Source organism: Panthera onca, chromosome B1, assembly GCF_046562875.1.
Source record: "Panthera onca isolate mPanOnc1 chromosome B1, mPanOnc1 haplotype 2, whole genome shotgun sequence".
NCBI classification, from domain to species: Eukaryota; Metazoa; Chordata; class Mammalia; order Carnivora; family Felidae; genus Panthera; species Panthera onca.
In genome coordinates this window covers 141475609-141484807 of record NC_138342.1, presented here as the reverse complement: position 1 = coordinate 141484807, position 9199 = coordinate 141475609, and positions in this window count along the sequence as shown.

Sequence of the window (9199 nt, the reverse complement as noted above, 5' to 3'; positions counted from 1 at the left end):
ACTTAAGTTATTAATGTTGTATCAGTAAAATCAATTCTGCATTAAGAAGCCAGAGTATTTTTCCACTTCACTTAAAACATCAAAAAAGAAAAAAAAACAAAACCCCACACACATATATATACATGCAAAAACCGTACATATGAAGAAGTTTTAAAATTAATTCTTTTCTTTCAAAGAAACACTGAACTTTAGTAACAACACATGGGTCCAAGTTAATAACCAAGAACATAAGATAAAAATCTTATAAGGATTTCCCACAGTTCCTAGGTTTCTACACAGCAGCAAAATAAATTCAATTTTGGGTTTACCTTTTATTCAAAGGATAAATACAAAATTAGGAAGCATAAAAATTTTTTTCAATGTTTTTATTTATTTTTGAGACAGAGAGAGACAGAGCATGAGCAGGGGAGGGGCAGAGAGGCGGGAGAGGAGGAGGAAGGAAGGACACACTTGAAGAGTCCCAGTTCTCCCAGGCCCCGTCTGCTTGAGTGAAGAAGGAACCCAGATGCAGCCACTATCTGACTGCAGTTGCAAGAGACCCCGAGGGACACCTGCCCAGCTGATTCGAGTCAACTACCAAATCTGAGAGCAAAATAATGATTGCTATTGTTTTGAGACCCTGTTTCTAGACAGTGTATTAAAAAGCAAAGGATAGTGGGAACACTTAGATATAAAATTATTAACAGATTTCCATACATTTCCATACGTTTTATCTAATTTTTTCTTTCCAGGAGAACTTTATTTTTTACTTTTTTATTTTCTTTTAAAAAGTTATAAAAATATTTATTCATTTTTTTTTAGAGAGAGAGAGAGAGAGAGAGAACCAGCAGGGGAAGGGCAGAGAGAGAGGGAGACACAGAATCCGAAGCAGGCTCCAGGCTCTGAGCTGTCAGCACAGAGCCTGACGCGGGGCTCGAACTCTCGGACTGTGAGATCATGACCTGAGCTGAAGTCAGATGCTTAACTGACTGAGCCACCCAGGCACCCCATTCATTCTTTCTTTAGTAGGATGTTCTTCAGTCTCCAAGTATTTGTTACCTTTCCAAATTTTTTCTTGTGGTTGACTTCAAGTTTTATAGCGTTGTTGTCTGAAAATATGCACAGTATGATCTTGATCTTTTCGTACTTGTTGAGGGCTGATTTGTGTCCCAGTATGTGGTCTATTCTGGAGAACGTTCCATGTGCACTGGAGAGGAATGTATATTCTGCTTCTTTAGGATGAAATGTTCTAAATATATCTCTTAAGTCCATCTGATCCAGTGTGTCATTCAAAGCCATTGTTTCCTTGTTGATTTTTTGATTAGATCATCTGTCCATTGCTGTGAGTGGTGTGTTGAAGTCCCTTATGGTATTATTCTCAATGAGTTTCTTTGTGTTTGTGATTACTTGATTTATATATTTGGGTGCTTCATATTTGGTGCATAAATGTTTACAATTGTTAGGTCTTCTTGGTCTATAGACCCCTTGATTATGATAAAATGCCCTTCTGCATCTCTTGATACAGTCTTTATTTTAAAGTCTAGATTGTCTGGGGGTGCCTGGGTGGCTCAGTCGGTTAAGCGTCTGACTTTGGCTCAAGTCATGATCTCACAACTCATGAGTTCGAGCCCCATGTCGGGCTCTGTGCTGACAGCTCAGAGCCTGGAGCCTGTTTCAGATTCTGTGTCTCCCTCTCTCTCTGACCCTCCCCCGTTCATGCTCTGTCTCTCTCTGTCTCAAAAATAAATAAACGTTAAAAAAATTGTTTTAAAGAAATTGTTTTAAAATAAATAAATAAAAATAAAGTCTAGATTGTCTGATATAAGTATGGTACTCTCGGTTTCTTTTGCTGACCATTAGCACGATAGATGGTTCTCCATCCCCTTACTTTCAATCTGAAGGTGTCTTTAGGTCTAAAGTGGGTCTCCTGTAAACAGCATATAGATGGATCTTGTTTTCTTATCCATTCTGTTACGCTATGTCTTTTGAGTGGAGCATTGAGTCCATTGACATTTAGAGTGAGTACTGAAAGATATGTATGTATTGCCATTATGTTGCTTGTAGAATTGGAGTTTCTGGTGGTGTTCTCTGGTCCTTTCTAGTCTTCACTGCTTTTGGTCTTTATTTATTTGTGGGGTTTTTTTTTCATCTTTTTTCCCCTCAGAGAGTCCCCCTTAAAATTTCTTGCAGGGCTGGTTTAGTGGTCACAAACTCCTTTAGTTTTTGTTTGTCTGGGAAACTTTGTATCTCCCCTTCTATTTTGAATGACAGCCTTGCTGGATAAAGAATTCTTGGCTGCATATTTTTCTGATTCAGCACATTGGATATTATCATGCCCCTCCTTTCTGGCCTGCCAAGTTTCTGTGCATAGGTCTTCTGCAAACCTCATCTGTCTTCCCTTGTAAGTTAGGGACTTTTTTCCCTTGCTGCCTTCATGATTCTCTCCTTGCCTGAGTATTTTGTGAATTTGACTATGATATGCCTTGTTGATGGCCGGTTTCTATTGACTGTAATGGGGGTCCTCTGTGTTTCCTGGATTTTTATGTCTGTGTCTTACCCGAGGCTAGGAAACTTTTCTGCTATGATTTGCTCACATAACCCTTTACCCTTATTTCTCTCTCTCTTCTGGGAACCCTGTGATTCTGATGTTGTTCCTTTTTAATGAGTCACTAATTTCTCTAATTCTTAAATTGTGATCTTTTGCCTTAATCTCCCTCTTTTTTTCTGCTTCATTATTCTCTATAAGTTTGTTCTCTATGTTGCTGGTTCTTTGTTCTGCCTTATCCATCTTTGCTGCCGTGGCCTCCATTTGAGATTGCAGCTCAGTTATAACTGTTTTTATTTCATTCTGACTAGCTTTTACTTCTTTTATCTCTAGGAAGGGATTCTAATCTATTTTTGACTGCAGCTAGTATTCTTGTTATCATGATTCTAAATTCTGGTTCAGACATCTTGCTTGTATCTGTGTTGGCTAAGTTCCTGGCTATCATTTCTTCGTGCTCTTTCCTTTGGGGTGAATTCATTTGTTCGTCATTTTGAAGTAAGAAAAGGAATTAATGAGGTAGAAAAAACTAAAATTAAAATTAAAACATTAAACACACACACACACACACACACACACACTTGAATAAATGATGCTAGATCCTAGGTGTGTTTTGGTCTTGGTGTTGAAAGGGGCTTGACAGGTTAGAGAAAAAAGGGGAAGGAAAAAAAAAGGAAGTCGTTTGAAAATTTGAAAAAAATGAATACACTGAATTAGACTAAAATGAAATGATGAAACTAAAATAGAATTTGAAAAATTTTACACAAAAGTAAAAAATATAGTAGAAAAAAATTAAAATATTTTTAATAAAAATTGAAAATAAAAATGATTTTTTTCTCTTTCTGTATTCAAGAAAAAGAAGAGAAACGAAAAAGAGAAAAAAGAAAAAAGAAAAAAAAGAATATTGAATAGATGGACTGGTGAACAGACTGAAATACTACTGAAATTACTTCGTTTTCCCCTAGAAGTCAAACTATGAAGCGCTTTATAGTCCCTAAACTAAGCAGGTGGAGAGACTCGTATTTGTGAAGAGCGAGGTTGGCCTAGTTGGGTGAGGTTTAGTGTAATGGCTCTGTTCTCCACTAGATGGCACTGCTTAGCTTACTGGGGTGGATTGTTGTGACACTTGTAGGTGCATATGCGCATGTGCTGGAGTGTTGAAAATGGGTCACTCAGCTACCCAGTCTCTAGTATCAGAACTCTGTTCTCCTTGATCAGCAACCATGCATCCGTCCTTTGTCTTCAGTTTCCGTCCTCACCCTGCTTTTACACAGTCCATGACCAAGCCCCAGGCAACACCTCCCTCCTGAGTTTTGTCTCAGATGTGGCTGTTTTTCCTGACCTCTTACTTCTGAGGGACTGTGGCTTTGACCTGTTCCTCCCCTCTGCAGGAGGGTCTCCCCAAGCAATGGCTGGATGCTCGCCGCACCCAGGAACGTTTGCAAGACCATGCTGCTGCCGATGCCCAGAGACTGTGGCCAGGTGCCAGCCCACCCCAGAAAAAGTTTGCAAGACAGTGTAGCAGCAGCGTTTCAGTGATTATGGAAAATCACAACACACATCTGGCACCAGACTTCACCCTTAATAACCATGTTCCAGCACCAGTGAATGTGATTGTTCTCCTGGGTCCACTGGGGCCTTGCCTTTGGGGCACCCACACAGTCCCTACCAGATGTCCTTCTCTCAGGGGAACTGCCCCTCCCCATATGGCATGAAGAACCCCGAACTCCACTCTGCTCCTGGGGATTCGCCCTTCCCATCAGAGCACCTCCAGGTATCAAGCTGCAGAGTTTCAGACTCTGTGCTCCCCTTGTTTATAGTCTTCATGGAATTTAAACAATCTCCTTTCTCCCTTTTTAATTCAGTCCCTGTGACTGTTTCCACTTTTCCACCCTCTCTCCAGCTGCTTTTGGGTGGGATGGTTTCCCATATCCCACTCCCCCCATCTGTGTCCTCTCTCTGCACACAAAAGCAGCTCCCTGCCCTCCGCAGCTTCTCCTCCCCCAGTTCACCTCTCCGCACCACGTACCTGCTGACTTCTGTGGTTCAGGTTGTGCAGATGGTTGTGTTAATCCTCAGATCAGTTTTCTAGGTGTGCAGGATGGTTTAGTGTTGGTCTGGCTGTATTTCATGGACATGAGACACGCAAAAAACTTGCATGCTGTTCTGCCATCTTGGCTCCTCCCTTCAGGCCAGACCGCTGCTTTAATTGTACATCTTGCAGTTCAGAATAAAAGACATTTCTAGCCACCCCTGCAGCAAGGTGTGACCATGAGTCCATGTTATGGCCAACAAGATGGTGTGGGTGTACTGCTTGGGACTTAAGAAAAGATATCTGAAAGGGTGCAAATTCAGTTGGGAGATGTCCTTTATGTTCATTCTTCTTTCCATTTCCTCCATCTTATAACTGTTCAGGGAATGTGATGCTGGGGCTTCAGAACTTCCAGGAGCCATCTTGGATCTCAAGTCATCAGCTTGGATAGTGGACAGCAAGAGAGGAACCTGTCCCCTACTGACGCCACAGATCTGCCATAATAGCCATGAACTCTTCACCACTAGATTTCTCTTACATGGGAGAGAAACTTGAGTCTTCTAAAACAGACTAATATTTAGGTTTGTGAGAGGCACTTGTACCTAATCTTAATTACCATGGAATAGAATCTAGGCTTTACCCTGAGAAAAACTCTTCTACCTTCCTTCTTCTTCCCCTGGTGAATTGTTACTCAGCCTTCATGTCTGAGCTCAGGTGTCATCTCCACTGAGAAGCTTCTCCTGCTTTCCTCAGTCTGGGGCATGTGCTTCCAAGGTACCTTATACACATCAGTCAACACAGTGCATCAGCACTTTATTATCACTCCTTAGATGATGAAATCTTTTAAGGATGAAAATAGTGTATACACATATGTACATATATGTTTATTTTATTTTATTTTATTTATTTATTTATTTTTAAAAAATTTTTTTAACGTTTATTTATTTTTGAGACAGAGAGAGACAAAGCATGAACAGGGGAGGGTCAGAGAGAGGGAGATACAGAATCTGAAACAGGCTCCAGGCTCTGAGCTGTCAGCACAGAGCCTGACGTGGGGCTTGAACTCACGGACTGCGAGATCAAGACCTGAGCCGAAGTCGGCTGCTTAACCGACTGAGCCACCCAGGCGCCCCTATATGTTTATTTTATAATGCTTAAGTATTTTTTATTAATCTTTGTTTTTTTTTTCAGTTTTACTGAGATATAATTGAAATATCCGAATCTTTTTCTTTTAAATAAACTTTACACCCAATATGGGGCTCAAGTTCATGACTCTGAGATCAAGCGTTGCATATTCTACCAACTGAGCCAACCAGGTGTCCCTAGAATGCTTAAATACTAATAGGACTCAAAGATTTATTGAATTAAAGTTTTATCATTTACTATTTGCATGAATTCTGACACTAATTTCCCTCTTAAGTAAAATAGAGAAGTTGATACAACAATACAATAACAACAATAAACTTACATGAAGCACATTGCCTTGCATTTGGTGAGTGTATAATAACTATTAATTCCTATCATCTTCTTTTAAAGGAGCAAAATAGTTATACATATATATGTATTTATAACACTTCAATAAAACAAATCAAAATAGAAATTCAAAAACCTCCATTTCCTAACAAAAGATTTCAGATACTATCACAAAAACAAAGAAAACACAAGAAATACTGCGGTAAAAGTCAACCTCTGGTGGCATTTTTGGATTAGAGGATCATGGTCAACGATCGTCACATATGAGAACCTCTTAAACATATAAAATAAAGGGCAGCAGAATTCTTTCACTTAAAATGAGTGCTGAGAATATAGAACCTCTTAGAACCACATATTACATCATCCATCTGTGAGGTGCATTGACAAAACATCCTCACAAGAGGGCACCATTGCAACTCCTATCACCTCCGCGACAGCAGACACTATTTTTGCAGTGTTACTTGATGTTTCTAACCTTTTAGTAACTGGCACAAACTCTCAGCCTCTGAGGGGCAGACTTTTCAGAAAATGTATCAAATTATTAGATATAAAATCAGCATTAAAGAGTACCAAAGGGAAGCCAAGAAGTTGTTTCTGTAAGACGGTTCAGTATGAAAACACTTTTCTTTCGTATATACATATATATATATATATATATATATTTTTTTTTTTTTTTTTTCCCAAACACCAAAGCAAAGTTTCTGTTTTTACCAACCGTTCAACTATCAATATGGTATTGTTCAACCAGAAGAAAGCTGATGAAAAGTTGTTTTGAACCTTAGGCAGATTCAACATACATTATTTTTTGTTGTTATCTCCAGAAAACAGAACTACAACTAAAATTTATAAAATGTCATATATAGTTTTAGAAAACAATTTTACTGGGCACCTGGGTGGCTCAGTCAGTTAAGCTGCTGACTTCAGCTCACGTCGCAATCTCACGGTTTGTGAGTTTGAGCCCTGAATCGGGATATTTGCTGTCAGCACAGAACCCATATCAGATCCTCTGTCCCACCCTCTCTCTGCCCCTCCCCTGCTCGAGTTCTCTCTCTCTCTCAAAAATAAATATAAAATAATTAGAAAGCATTTTTACTTATTAATTCCTATAGTTCTAAGAAGTAGGTTTTCCAGCTATTATTTCAGGTCATTTTATAGAAAGCTTTAGATAGGTTAATTAATGTGTCCAAAGACTGACAGCAAGTTTGTGGCAGAATTAGGACCTGGGCCCAATGGAGCAGAGCAAGTTTCTGCCTTTTGTTTTGTTTTGTTTTGTTGTTTTTTTTTTTTAATGTTTATTTTTATTTTTGAGACAGAGAGAGACAGAGCATGAACGGGGGAGGGTCAGAGAGAGAGGGAGACACAGAATCTGCAACAGGCTCCAGGCTCTGAGCAGTCAGCACAGAGCCTGATGCGGGGCTCGAACTCACGGACCGTGAGATCATGACCTGAGCCGAAGTCGGACGCTTAACCGACTGAGCCACCCAGGCGCCCCTTGTTTTGTTTTTTAAATACATAAATTCTTCATCCTCACATAAGATGTGCATCATTGTTTCCCTAAGGAGGTTTCAGAATTCTGTAAACAGGTCTGTGCCACATCTCTTGAAAATTCACAAGGCCTGTGCTCACATAAGTGTGACCTATTGTTAGCTCACTAGTAGGGCATTCCCACTTACTCCATCAAGTGACAGTCTAATCTGCATATATATCAGTAATATCATCAGAAAAGAACACCAATATGTATAATTTAACTATAAATGCATTACTTACCACTGATATACCAGGGATGTGAAAACACTTTGCTATGGCATCCAAGAAAAAGATGAAGGAAGAATGGCACTTGACCCCCAGATCATGCAGTCTTATGAGAGAGAACTGTCTGCTGCTGGGTTCTGGGTAATGAATCTTTAAGCTAAGTATCATGACAGTAACTCAAAAGTTCTTTTTGAAATTACGTCAGAGGTCACAACTTCAAATGCCTTTAGGTGCTAAATGGATAGCACGATGATATGGGACAGGGGTTAAAAAAAATGTTTTCCCATGAAATACTCAATCCTCTTAGTAGTTTTCATTTTCCAACTCTCAGTGGAGATGGTAGTGTGTGAGAGATTTCACTTTTCTCTTCCCTCTACTCTAAAAAGGACAGACACACAAACATCAAGACAGTGCCACCTGAACTCTAAGAAGGGGAGACAGCATGGAATGAGGGTTCTATGGTCACCTGCACAGAACAAGTCCATCTAAGAGGGAAGCTATTCCGTACGCCCTTACTCTTTCCTCACTTGAGGCAATGAATGTGGGTTTAATTTTACTACAGTTTCAATTTTTTTGAAGAAAAAAGCTGAAAATACGGATTTTTAGGTGCAGTGTCCTCGTGTTTAAAAGTTATTAGCGGACACAAAAATTAGCCAGGGGTGCTGACTAAACAACTTTGTGGGCAGGCTTTGGCATGTGATTTGCAACCACCTAATGGTGTCTTAACTTTTAAGTGATATCTCTCTCCTAAATTCCTGACCTGGGTAATCAGTGAACTACTAGCCTTCTCTACTGAGACGTGTACAGTTCTCATATGTTCAACATATGTATTCAGCCACACCACGGTCTTCCCCGTAGACCCCCCCTCTTCTGCCATTACCGCATCCAGCCAACAACAAACCTACCCACTTGTTTGCTTCAGTTCGTAACTGAAGTTGCTCTTGACTTCTCTACCTTGCCACCCACACCTGATCAATATGCACATTTTATTAATTCTTTCTCTGTCAAATTATTCCTCATTTCTCCATCTTCACCGCCCCCACCATGCCCACTGCCACCATCTGTGGTGTGGTCTGTCACCTCCATATGCGCGATGACTTCCTCACAGTTTTCCAGCATGCCATTTTGCCGTTGCTTAGTCTTCCGCCAGTATGATCTTTGAAACTGAAATCCGATCATGTAGCTTTCTAGCTTAAGCATTTAGACTTCTGACTGATGTTAGGATGGAGTTGAAAGTTTAACCTGGTTTTATGGCCTCCACGATCTGGCCCCCATTCAATCATTCACTTGACAAATATTTGTGGAGCACCTGGCAGACACATTTTAAGCTTCAGCACCCAGCAATGAAATAGACCAACATCTCTGCCTTCATGTTGCTTTCTGAGTGTGACTCTGGAAGCACGGTTTATTGTACAAATACA